The sequence below is a fragment of the Cyrtonyx montezumae genome, unplaced genomic scaffold (assembly GCF_038088225.1).
Source record: "Cyrtonyx montezumae isolate F1298 unplaced genomic scaffold, pur_monq_1.0 scaffold_8, whole genome shotgun sequence".
In the NCBI taxonomy this organism is placed as follows: Eukaryota; Metazoa; Chordata; class Aves; order Galliformes; family Odontophoridae; genus Cyrtonyx; species Cyrtonyx montezumae.
In genome coordinates, this window is record NW_027072089.1 from 35,412,311 (window position 1) to 35,425,409 (window position 13,099).

The 13,099-nt window shown below is 38.9% G+C and overlaps 1 protein-coding gene across 1 annotated transcript in view; it reads right to left on the bottom strand.

The window, feature by feature from the left end:
• The window catches only part of FAM110B (family with sequence similarity 110 member B), a 102,136-nt gene that overhangs the window by 72,313 nt on the left and 16,724 nt on the right, over window positions 1-13,099 (bottom strand). The window contains exon 2 of the mRNA XM_065751918.1: window positions 2,943-3,071. The gene's annotated coding sequence lies outside the window, so the exon portion shown is untranslated. The remainder of the gene's footprint in view (window positions 1-2,942; window positions 3,072-13,099) is intronic.

The window sequence follows — 13,099 nt, forward strand, 5'->3', positions numbered from 1 at the left end:
AGAAACCCCGCTGTAAGAGCTATTTTAGAAAAGAACTTCTACCAGAAATAAAACGCTTAAGGAAGACAAACTCCATTATGAAAGAAAATAAGAGGCTGTTGATGGTTCTTTCCTTTTTATAGTACAGGGTTTCAATAGGCAAAGCAGACTTATTTGAGCAGAGAGGAACAGAGAGGAAAGGAAATAATATGAAACTTCGCACTGTTTGTTTCACTTCTTTAGGAAAAAAAATCTATTGTAAGAACATCTTTGGACTGAGCAAAAGCAATGCTCTCATTTTGTCTCATCAAGCAGTAATAAGTAAATACAAACAAAAGAAGGAAGGACATTTAACAATCAAAGTTTCTTCTTCTGTACAAAGTAGAAAATTATGCTAGTCCTTAACACTCAGTTTGAATGAAGGGCTGTTTTTCGTTTAGATTTTTGAAGAAAAGATCCCACTAAAAGTCAAGCATAGCACATACACAGAGCTGTACTTTAACTCAGGAAATGCAAAAAAAAAAAACCTAAACAACTTGAAAAAAATCATAAGCAGATTGCTATTTTGAAACTCCAATCTAGTATTAATGGCAGTAAAGTAGAGAAAAGCTACGAATAAAACTCAACACTCAGAGATACAGCAATGCCTGAATAAATCAAAATCATCAGCTTGGGTTTGTGGTGCAGAAGTTTATATCTGAACGCAGCTGGATCCCAGTCAGCTAGCCAGCTCCCAGAACAGCACCTCCAAACTGTATTGATTTCTGCAGAAGAAAAGGCCCCATAAATCTGCTTGAACAGCATTGCGTCATCCCTCTGGTTGGCTTCAAGAAGCAAATTAAATGTTTTCCATTAGTATGGTAAAGAAGCTATACAATTTTGTTTTTATTTCGAATACAGGCTCAAGTTACGGAACACTTGAGCTAACTCTGTGGCCAGGACTACATGTTTCGTGTTCGTAAAGCCAGCAATTCATGCTTATGGGAAACCAGATGTGTATACTGCACAGTTCCCAGGACCACGGATTATTTTGAAATATGTTGTTGTTGATTAAAAAGGAGAACCCGCTTCTCAGTAAGCCACGAAGTACACTGAAGAAAAAACAACATGCTCCTACAGGAGAGGCGGACAACAAAGGGGTGGGCGCGAAAAGAAAGAAGGAAAAACCAGCAGTGTTGTAGCGTAACAAACAGCAATAGTTCTGAGAGGCAATAAGCAGAATATTACTTGAGGCAACAAGAATTCCTTGATCAATTATTCATATCACTGACACCAATTGTTACAGCTGCATCAATGAAAAAAAATCTAGGGCAAATAGAAAACCTTCACAGCTAGAAAGTGCCCTTGATTTTCACCAGAACATTTGGCTGCCTCCTATCATATGTTTCTGGTTAGCAACACAGCCCTCCAACAAAGGGAAACAAGAGGCAGAAAGATGCAGAACAAACTGATTTGCAAGAAGTAGTAACAGCGTTCAAGGCTGCATTTCAATCTGTGCACTACCAAAAGTTTAGGACACTTTGCAGTTCTGTGCATGAATCACCACAACCACCACAGCATTTAAGGACATCCATGTACACCAAAGATAATGCAAATACCTTCTACAAAGTCCTTACACTCTTACTGTGTACAACTACACTTCTTATATACCATTCAAAAGAAATACTGCTTTTTTTTCCCCCAGTTATCTCAGCTTGTATTGTTTCATGCAGTCCTAAGGTAAAAATGTAACAAAAGGAAACACAAAAGTATTTCAGGATTTTTGCCCTCCCATTCAAAAATCACTGTACAGTCGTCAGATTTTCTGCTCCATCAAGATTTCAACACAATATCCTCAGTTGTTGAGGATGACCTTGCTGGCAGACAGAAGAAACCTCAGTGAAACTGAATTTAATGATGTGAGAAGCAGAGAGAAAGGGAATGGCATACAGAAGGGGCTCTGTGGGCCTCCCCTTGCTTGGTGGTCTTACTGCCAGGCACATACAGCAGATCTCAGGAGGGAAGGTTATGGGGTGAAATGCTGACTGTACAGATGGGAAAACTCAAACTGATTTTGATTTTGCTTCACTAAATGTTAGGACGATGAACTTTGGTCTAGTTCAGAGCCCTGCTTTCAGAGAAAGATCAATGAAGGATTAACAAGAAAAATCTGCTATTCTTCTTGGACAAATTAAAGAATATTTATTTACAGAACCTTCAATCTTTAAAGTTAAAACCCTGCAACAGCTATTTTAAAATTGCAGAAGTTATAAGACCTTTAGAAGGACCTAAGTTTAATCTTGAACTGTGTAAAATACTGTTTCCATTACACTTTTTTTTCAGCCCCAATCAACCATCAACACAAAGTTCAATTAATCTTGTCAGTATAAAGGATGGAGGGTATGCATCATCACCACATTCAAGATACTGTCTAATAAAATTGTAGTATAGTCAAAATTACAAAGTAGCATTGACAACTTCAACACAGTTCTTAGTGTCATATTTTGCTTGCATCTACCAGCGTTTGTCTCTTACATTCACGAATGAGTTCTGGACAATCAAATGAAGAGAACTTGAGTGATGGTAAGCAGAAATTCAGCTTACACAAACCTCCCTGTTCTCCTGTTGTGGCAGACATCCAAAAGTGCTTCCATAACTTGGGGCCACTCTAAGTTCCAAATGCAGAAATCTAAAAGAAACTTATTTCTAAAAACACAGCACACCGCTGACCTCTTAAACTGTTTCCTTGTCAGCACAGAACCACAGACACATCTTCCTACTAATATTATAAGGAATTCTGGCTGTAAACTACAGTGTGCTATCTTGTCATTTCTGCAATCCGCATACCAATGAAAACACTCATAGAATCATGGGCAGGGAGGTAGAGTGGGAGGGGAGACAACAACACAGGCAAAAGAATGGAAATTCTTATCTTGCAAATCATATCAGGAACTTCAGCTTGCTAGAAAAATGAATCTCTTTACCTTGATGTAAAACTTCCAAGCTCCTGCTACATCTGCCTGATCTGTTTGGAGGTCTTCTCCCGTAGCAAAGGTCTCCAGAGAGAGGCTGGTCTCTTCTGCCTGGAACTCCAAGGCTCCTTGCAGCACTGCCTGAAGACACAGCAACAGGAAAGGCATTTAGCTTTGCAATCATGCGTTACACCATGTGTCACTGAAGTCAGTCTGCAGGCCCTGCAAAGAGGTGACTAGCGATACTGGATGAGCATTCAGCCAGCTGTAGTTGTCCTAGATCATTTATGAATCCCAAGAGTGGAGTCTCTGCTCCCTGCAATTTGACAGGCAATCTGCAGTTATAAATCCTTGGTTTCTCATGCCATCATTTTCCTACACTGAAACTGCTCAGAGACATGCTTTAGGAATGCTTCACAGCAACAGGCCCAAGCACACAGACATCTTCAAGGCAGTCAATGAGTGCTGTGCCACAGCACCCAAAGAATCCAGCCCACCTCCCATCTTATCTCCCTCCTTGACCAGGGCCTTTTCCCAAATGACAGAACAGCCCTTATTAAATATATGAGCCACAGCAACCTATTTCACTCAGAAAAAATGAAAATGACAAAGTCCTTCAACTCTACCAATAGAAAGTAAGGGCAACAAAAAGAATGGCTTCTTCAAATGAGTGTCTATGAAAAGCTGTTTTTAATGTGCAAAACAGCCATACACAATTTATAGAGATATGATCTAAATCGCTGCTTAAGTCAAAGTTTTTATTTTCCTATATATGTCACTTGTGATGAGATCAGCTCTAATGATAATAGAATAAAAGAGAAGTCCTAAAGCTTCTGAGTTTTCTGGGGTTTTGTTGTACTTCACAGCTACGTGCTCAGGCACTCCTGCTGGCACACGACCTTACTATACTGCATTATTTCACAGCAAGTACAGATGACATTAATTTTCCAATCACTGTTATTAATTTGAGATACAGGCTACAGATATGGTGAAACAAATTCCATTCCTAAAAGTCTCAAAACTACTGAAGTTCAAGTTGAAGGAAACAGTTGCCTAACATAGTCAATACACAGAAGAATCAACAATACTTGCCAGGTAACAAAGACATCAGGTTTCAAAATGGAAATCTGCCCGTCTCGATGTTCTTACACCTAAGATGAGAAGTTCATTTGCTTGCAGATACATCTGTGTTGGGCAGGTGGATAGTGCCTACAACAGCTTGCCTTGAATATTTACTGCCATTGAAACAGCAATACAACAGAACCAAGCAGAAACAGAGGGGATTCAGGGACAGATGGGCACCTTCTTGTAAGTGCTTACAAATACGTGCATGTGGTAAATCTGTTCCAGCCACATTCTTTGACCAACAGCTCAAGCAAGCTCCTATATACGTGCTTTTGTCTCCAAGTTGAATGACAATTATTACAATTATCAACTGGCCTTGGCAGGACATAAGATACCTCCAAAATCCCTAGAAATCTCTGCTTAAAATAAAACAGTGACAAAACTTTAAAGGAAAAAATTCTGACTTGTTTTGAAAACATTCAGCTTCACAGATGAATTACCCCATTTCTGCTCTGCTGAAATCAGAGCTCCTTCCTTGCTGCTTCTCTGGCAAGAATAAGTCACCATGTTACAAGTCCGCGAGGAACATGGGTTTTAGCTTCCAAATGTACATCCAGTGCTAGCTTTGCTACAGCCTCCTACAGGAAATACATATCTGAGTTTAATACATTCATTTTTAAAGAAGAAAGCATGGTATGAGTGCACACATGCATAAACAAATACATATAAAGTATGTGCACAGTTTTCAGTCAACAGTTTCTGAGATACTCAGAATTTCACTTAGGAATATTTTTATGAATATTTATGTGTTTTATATATACAGACTGTATCTCAAGTTTCAGCCTTTAGCTAAGAAGCTGGAGCCTTTCATGACACATGCTGTTTCCTGCTTCACTGTCCAATACAAACAAGTCTTTGGACTTCCTTTCAAAAAGTTTTTGTCCTCATTTGCTATGTTCCTCCCTTCTTTCATTCTCTTGCTAAGTGTGTGAAATCAAAGTTTCAGTACTTACAAAAATACACGTCCCAAGGAAGGGAAGCCAAACCTAAATCAGAAGGATTCATGAATGAATGAATGGACTTCTTATTTTAACATTCCCAAAGGCACTACTTAAACCTTCAAACCTCACTTGAGTCTACCCTGAGGTCTCTGTAATCCTAAGTAAAGTCTTTAAAAATGTAGGTTTTCTTGACAAAGAAATAAGCTGATCTGGGAACTCAGCAGCAGGTGATTAAACATTTGATAACTTGACGCTTTGATTAGGCGTTCCCTTAATCACTGTCACTGGGGAGAAACTGAAGTCAGGAAACCAAAACTAGACAGCTGGAAGGATCTCACTACTCACACAAATAGGATTCACTTTACACACCAGAAGAGATAAAAGTGCTTTCTGCACTCAAACAGAACACAGATCCTTGAGAGAATAATGTTATTCAACAATGTAGACAAGGCAAAGGAAACCTCCGCCATACATGTATCTAGAAAGAAAGAAATAGTTGCCAGTGGGCATTATGCCAAAAAGATTCAGACAGTTTAAAATATACCCTAAATTTTCACAGGCAGGGGAGCTGAGTCACTATTCTTTCTATCTCTAAAGGTTCGGGGTAAAAAGCTCAGTTCAGACATAAATCAGGAGTTGTAGCCAATTTAGAGAACATAACTTCCAGAAGTATTAGTTAGTGGAGCTAAGTCAGGAAAGGGCCACGTCTGCTAATTCTGGCAGTTTCTATAAATGTGTTGCTTTTTTAAAAAATAAAGCAATAAAGCAAAATTAATTCACTCACCTATTTAGCATTAAACTACTGAGAAGATGGAGAAATCAAACTAAAGAAACCCAGAACAACCAGAAATAGTATTTCCCACAAGTGATGTTAACACGTTCCTATTTCACATATTACTGTGGTATTACTTTAACTATGCTGAACACACACACAACTGTCTTGAACAAGGAAGGTTTTACTTCTGAGCTGGGGACCTTGACTTTTATATTGTCTGACTTTATACACAGCTGGAAGCAATTTACCTCACAGACACCCACGAACGCTGAGTTTCATCCCAAAGAAAGACACCTGCAAGAAGCTAAGAGCCTTATTCCCCATATGAAGTCTGATGAAAATACTGCTAATGCTCTGGAGCAAGATTTGCATCAACTGGAAGGCAGCAACTCCTTCACAAGCCTAAAGAGCTTCCCTGTCGGTATGCTGGTAGCTGCAAGCACTTCACTACGAGGCTCCAGATGAGTGCACCTATACAGCCATAGCATACTGCCAGGGAAAGTTAGAGTTTACTTACAGAAGCAGAAGGTACATTAATCTCCCAAATGTTAATTACAATATCAGAAAGCTTAAGTGAGAAGCAGATTACCAAGTCCAGCACACTACATTTTTGTTTGCAAGTGTACATTTACGTATGGTAAGAAAAACAAACAAACAAACGCCAACAAACTACATATGCAAAGAAAAGGCAAAAAACAGAGTTTAATTTAAACCGTGTTAACTTCCTACCCACGTTCTCAGGCACTCCTTTTTCTAGACTCCAAGAGGGTTTCATTTAGGATTTGAAGTTACAGATTAAGCATTCTGCGTCCATTGAAATGCATCAGGTGCAGACAAGCTGTCATTTTATGAGATGCATCGTTTATCAGGAAAGAAATCAGAACAGAGTCCTTAATATAATCATAGGACTGCTTATAAAATTACAGCTTCTGACCTTCCAGACTTCCTCTCTGGACTTCTTTTAAAGTTAACTTCTTATAAAGTAAAAGGATACAATGTACATTTATTCTAAGAACCTTTTAATGAAAGCACAGCATTTTCCTGGAATGAGTCACAAACAGTCATGAAAATCTAATAGAAGAAAAAAGCACACAGAAAAACAGGTTTGCTGACCAATGTCTTACCTAGCTCCGCAGGGTGGGGATTTTTCCCCACCTGGAATTAAAAAATGAGTATAGACATGATAAAATTAGTAATTAGGGTTTTAATTAACAGTGAGCAGCCCAATAAAACAGGACCCCTGAATGCGTAGAAAGAGATGTAGTGTCCTTTGTGGAAGAAATTGCTTCGGATGGCAGTGGAAGAAAATGGCAGAGAACATTACTCCCAGGGAGGATACAACACTGGAGCCAAGCATCCACACAGAAGGCCTGGGCTGCAGGGCTCTTTCCAATATGAACGTTCACCTCTAGTCAAGAGGCTCACAAGAAGTATATTTGTGAATGCATCTGAGTTTGGTGACAACAGGTAAGCTGGAAGCACAAAGGAGGGGTGTGATGCAGTAAAGAAACATAAGACTATATTAAGTAGATTTTTTCATATGTATGTACATATATAAAATTAAATGAGAAACAAGTATAATGACAATTCAAGTGACAGCAGAAGACAGGCTTAAGTAGTGGACTGATATACCAAATTATGTAAGTATACTAGGAAATTCATTCAGAACAATCAAGATTTCTTACTTCTTTCTTGTGGAAGGAAACAAAATCACACTGCTTTATTACCATAAACACTACTGAGAACCATAAAATAGAAAAAGCAGAAGTTGAAATTAAGGCAAAAGAAGACTCTTCTTCAGAGTTTCTACTGATTTATCTATAGTTTTAGTTACAGTCTCCTAAAAAGGGTAATACAGATGCAACAAAGTAATTAAGAGTGACTCATTCAGAAATCTCAACATGCATACCAATGAGATTCCTGATTTCAGGGTCTTGAAAATGGCTTGAGACACAGCCACAGAAATTTCTGTTTTAAAGAAACAACCCTCTGAGTCTATTACGGGTTCTGGGAATATACACCACCTTATAGAGTTAGGTCCAAAATATAAGTTTCCAAATTCCAGGCTGGGTTTGACACCTGAAATAAACCATATTCTCAACTGCCCTAAATTGTATGTAAGAAGAAGAATGGGAAGAGCTATATTTAATTGATTTTGCTGTATGCTTAGCAGCGCTTAGCACACATTTCTTTGCGAAGCATTTTTCTCCTTTTTCTTTTTTAGGTTTGCAATTTAGTTTTATTCATTTTTGATAGTCCTTATGAAAGCAAAACCACCACACAGCTCATGAGATGCAAGCAAAGTAATTGGTTTGACTTTAGGACAAACATTAGAGGCAGCCATATGCCATCACCATCTCTGCCTGTTACTTGGGAGAAATCTTAAGACAAGACATTCATGAAAATATACATGAGAGTAATTGCAGGCAACCAAAGAGGGAATCAGGTACATTACACTACTCTGCATTCTCACAAGAAACTTTTCAAAAATTTGTAGCACTTAACAAGTGAAGCTCAAATTCTACTAAGCAGAAGAGAAGCACACAACAGAAGAGCAGCATGACCTAAGCACGAGAAAGAATTCTAGACCTTACACCATAACATTTCTTCCAAGCTTTCAGTAGCATCAGCACTATAATGTTGAAGCGAATACTTTGGAATTCATGGACACTTTCAGAAGTCTTTGCTACATTCCAGCTTGGTAGATGTCACCGAGCATCTTTAACAGGGGATCTGATCCACGTCTGTAAATATCTAAGAAGCAGGAGGCAAAGGGAGGAGGCTGGCCTCTTCTCAGCAGTGTGTGGCAATAGGATGAGGGGAAATGGCCACAAACTGAAGCATAGGAAGTTCTGCACAAATGCGTGTGGGAACTTCTTCCCAGTGCAGTGATGGAGCAGTGGCACAGCTGCACAGAGAGGTGGTGGAGTCTCCTTCTCTGGGGACGTTCAAGACCCACCTGGACATCTACCTGTGCAACCTGGGCTAGGGAGCTGCTTTGGCAGGGGGTTGGACTAGATGATCTCTAGGGGTCCCTTCCAACCCCTACAATTCTGTTATTCTGTGATAATGCTTGTTGCAAACCCAACCATATTTGGGGTAGCAGTATTTTTAAGCAAATCTGGAACAAATTGGCTCTTCCCCACTTTGCTACACCCACGTAAGATAAGCTGTGGATGTGACCTATGGTTTCTATCATACTATCATATTGAACCATTGCACAAAATGCATTAGCTCTTTGTTGTGTATAACAAAGGGATAACAACTCACATTCAAAGCAGTATAAGTGACACCTAATACTATTAAACAATCAGATCAATACAACTCTTAGGTTTTCTGGATGGTGTTGGATGCTGATGTAAAACTTGCCCAACAATTCTTCTAGGGAATGAAGGCAGGAAGCTGCCCGAGTGGTTCCCCAGTGTACCTGAATGACTGAAGGCAGTACATCACCTTGGTCACAACTATGGGAAGACAGTAAGCGTGCAAGTGCAGTACAGGTACTTATGAGTGAGCTATGCACATGTTTTGGAGTAGTTTCAGTCCTTCATTTGCTTGCTGCCTCACATAAGAATTTAATTTACTCTAGTTCAATCTCATATCGCAAGTACAAGTAATTAATATTGAGACACACAAACACTAAGGACAAAAACCAAACCAGAACATTTCAGAAGGAGTAAGAAAACTGGCAGGGGGAGTTAAGTCATTGATTCATCTTTTCATTAAGCGTGACTGAAATTCAGACAGACATTATAGCCAATAAAGGCAAATTTTCTTCTGGCCTGGCAGACTATGCAGTTCTAACATTCAAGCTTCTAGTTAAAGAATTTTCATCAGCAAGCTATTAAAACCCAAGAGCAGCAAGAATATAGTTTGATCCATATTCCCTTGAGGACAGTCACTCACTTAACCTGCATTAACACCAAAACTACCTATCTCCCTTGCAGTACATCACAACCCAGTACAGCCCAGATAAGCTGAATCCTGGTTAATCCGCTGTATTTTTTCTTGGTTGGGTGTTTTAGTGAGAGGAGAGGATATAGACGGATGAACTCGGGTTTGGACTTCATGAAAGTTAACAGATAAAATGACACTAGAAGACATGAAACAGTTATACTGACCACAATAGAAAATACTAACCCTACAGGAGGGTTAAAAAATCCACAGTCCACCATGCTAGGAACAAGGACATGCAAAGTTTTGACTTTGGGTCAGGCCACAGGGCCAAGCAATCCCTGTACCATGCCTAGCAACCCATTTTCATGGGACATCTTGCCAAAAGCTTTTCTCACTGGGCCTCAGGAGCAGAGAACAGCCCCAGGCTGCGGGCCCCATCCTTAGGAAAATCTAGTAGATGTTCATGTGAGCAGGAATTAAGTACAAACTGTCAGCTGTACAGTGTCATTTAATAGCAATCTTTTCATGATGCACATATAAGTCTAGCTTAGATAGGATACAAGTCTAGCTTAGATGAGCCATTATAGGCACTATTGTTTATACAAGTAAATAAATAAATAGGAACCCATTACTGCTTTCTTTAAGATCAGCTATCAAAATCTGGTTGCTGGTTAAAAGGTATTTTAATTAAAATACAAGTTATTGCTACCCAAAAATTCAATGCAGTAGTACAGTACTTCCACACGTGAGGGGAAATGGATCCAAGCAACTGCTTTGCTCTAAGCAACGGGATGTTGGCAAATAAGGGGCAGAGGCAAGCAGCCAAACCAACCACTAATGCTCAGAGCGGTATAAATCAGCATTCTGAATCAGGCTTTACACTTCCTTTCTAAGGTCTCAAGCCCTTACTGCTTCTTTTATAAAGATTTATCAGTCTTCCACCAGATCACTACAGAAAGACATGGAGGAGGCAATAATAGCATGATACTTCCACTTGACCTTGGCCTTGGGCCACTTTTTTTTTCAAGTGTCAAATCAAGAATGAAGCTTAAGAGACTTGTATTGTCACACAATTTGTTAACTCATTAGCGTAAGCTTCTGACACATTTTATACCTTATAAATAAAAGTATCAACCATTTTCCTCCACTGTCCCATCGTACCACCAGATGCAGTGTGAAAAAGCCACAGATGGCCAATAGGGCTTTCCTATGGGGTGCCACATGCATCGTTTCCCACTGACAACTCTTAACAACATTTCACAGCACTGGGGTTAGGGAAGAATGAAACAGCATGCAATGTATTTTTTCTTTTTTTACAAGTGTTTAAAGTAGACTGAATTCATCAATCACTAAGAAGTAGAACCACTACAGATGCAATAGTTCACAAGACCTCTGCTCAGAGATTTCACAGCATCAGACACAAAGGAACAAGAAGAATGTATGGGAAGATGCAGTACAACAGCCCATAAGGTAAGGTCTCTCTTGCCTTGAAGAGCAAAGGCAGACGAGAGCCCATTCTACACCATCACTCATCCTGTAATTACTCGATCATTCTTTTTTAAATAATAAAGATAGACCTCAAAGGTCCACTCCACTGACAGCTGTACTGGTTAATCTTATTTCAAATGATTATATGGCTAAGAAAATAATGCTGATCATTTGGGCTATAAAAAGATCACCAAAAATACACACAACATAAATACATAGTACAGTAAAATATGTATTTTTCAACAGAGACAACGACAACTCCTAACAATGGGAACTGTTGAAGACTGATGACTTTAAGCTGGCAATACATATTTTGATGACTCCACCAGACCAACAAAATTTCAGTACGGCATTCTCCCCATAAAGCTCAGTAACACTTACTATAATAGACAGATGGTACTGCAAAAAATTCCTTATAACTTAACTACAAAGACAGGCACACAAGCAAGTATTCAACCCTACACACTGAATTTTAACATACTGAATTATAAACTCAAATGTAAGAGTATTGTAAGATGGAGTTTGCATACAAAGCAGAATTAGTATCAAAAGAAAAAATAAACCATCTTTTGTCTAAGAAACAAAACATAAAACAGACAACCAAAAACCAGCAGCAACAAAACATCAACTAACAAAACACCATTCTACCTTGATTTTTACTGCAATGTTATCATTTCTACAGCTACATTTCCACGTAGCAAAAATGATGCATTTGCAGTTATGTTTGTGTGCCAGGAATATAAGGGAATAAGTTTTGAGATGTATGCCTCCTTAGATCTTACAGAAGGGTTTTGTATGTAATTCAAGACAGATCTTGCCACTAAATAGAGAGTGATTGTTTTTTTCTTTTAAAGCTTCTAATATAGTAGTATACCAAAAGTAATCATTTGGTTACCAACTGTAAAAGTTACAGTAAAATATATGACGTGAGCAGAACTCAGTAAATGTTTTAGATACATTTGAAATTTTTCTCTTCTGTGTTTCTAGTTTTAATAACCTTGAAGCTTGCTCATTCTACATTCAAAAAACATTATGCAAAATTAACATTTTAACACAAGAAGTTTCAAGGGATATTCAACATACAAAGAACTGTCGGGAACAAACTTCCCTTGTACTGGTGCTTACAATGCACACTGATTTATTTGGGTTTTTATAATTTACTCCTGTGTGGGCGTCAACCGACTTGCATCAAAGTTTGCTTCGCATCTACAGCAGTTGTTCAAGATATGACTAATAAAATTGCACTATGGGCTGACTATTACATCTGAGGTTTTTGCACATCTCGTTTTGGGAAGTATGGACCTGCAACACCATGCATTTGAAGATTTGAAAATCCCCTGAAAGCAATAAGTATGCTTCTTGTCTTCTGTCTGCACAAACCCAAGTATTACAGAGTAGAAACTGACAGCTCCTGTGGAAGCAGATGGACAGACCCCCTGACCTCCTCACACATCCACACCATCTTGAGAATAAAAAAAAATAAAAAGGAGAAAAGGACAAAGTGCAACAAGAGTTTTGCACACACTCTCTTAAAATGACGTTTCCTCTCTTAAAACTGTACTCCTTAATACCATGCAACACACAGACTCACAGGCCTGCCGTCTTTACTGATGGGTGCCAAAACAGGCCAAGAATGCAGGAACCCACCTGACATCAGCTCTAAAGCAGAAGGGAGAAATATACATCTGGTGAGCTCTCACAGCTACTATCAAAAATGCATCACAGGAAGGTGAATGTTTTAGAACAGGGATGGATATGAAAGGCTCCCGCTGGTCTTTTCGGGCAGCAGTTCCTCCCCCACCATTGCTTCTCAAGTCAGGAAGCTTCCTAGCCACAGAGGATGATTTTTGTTGAACAGAGCCTTAACTTATTAATAAGAATGAAATCTCTTGACCTAGATTTTCTCCTAGCTTAAATAAATATATAAATAAAATCTGTGTACA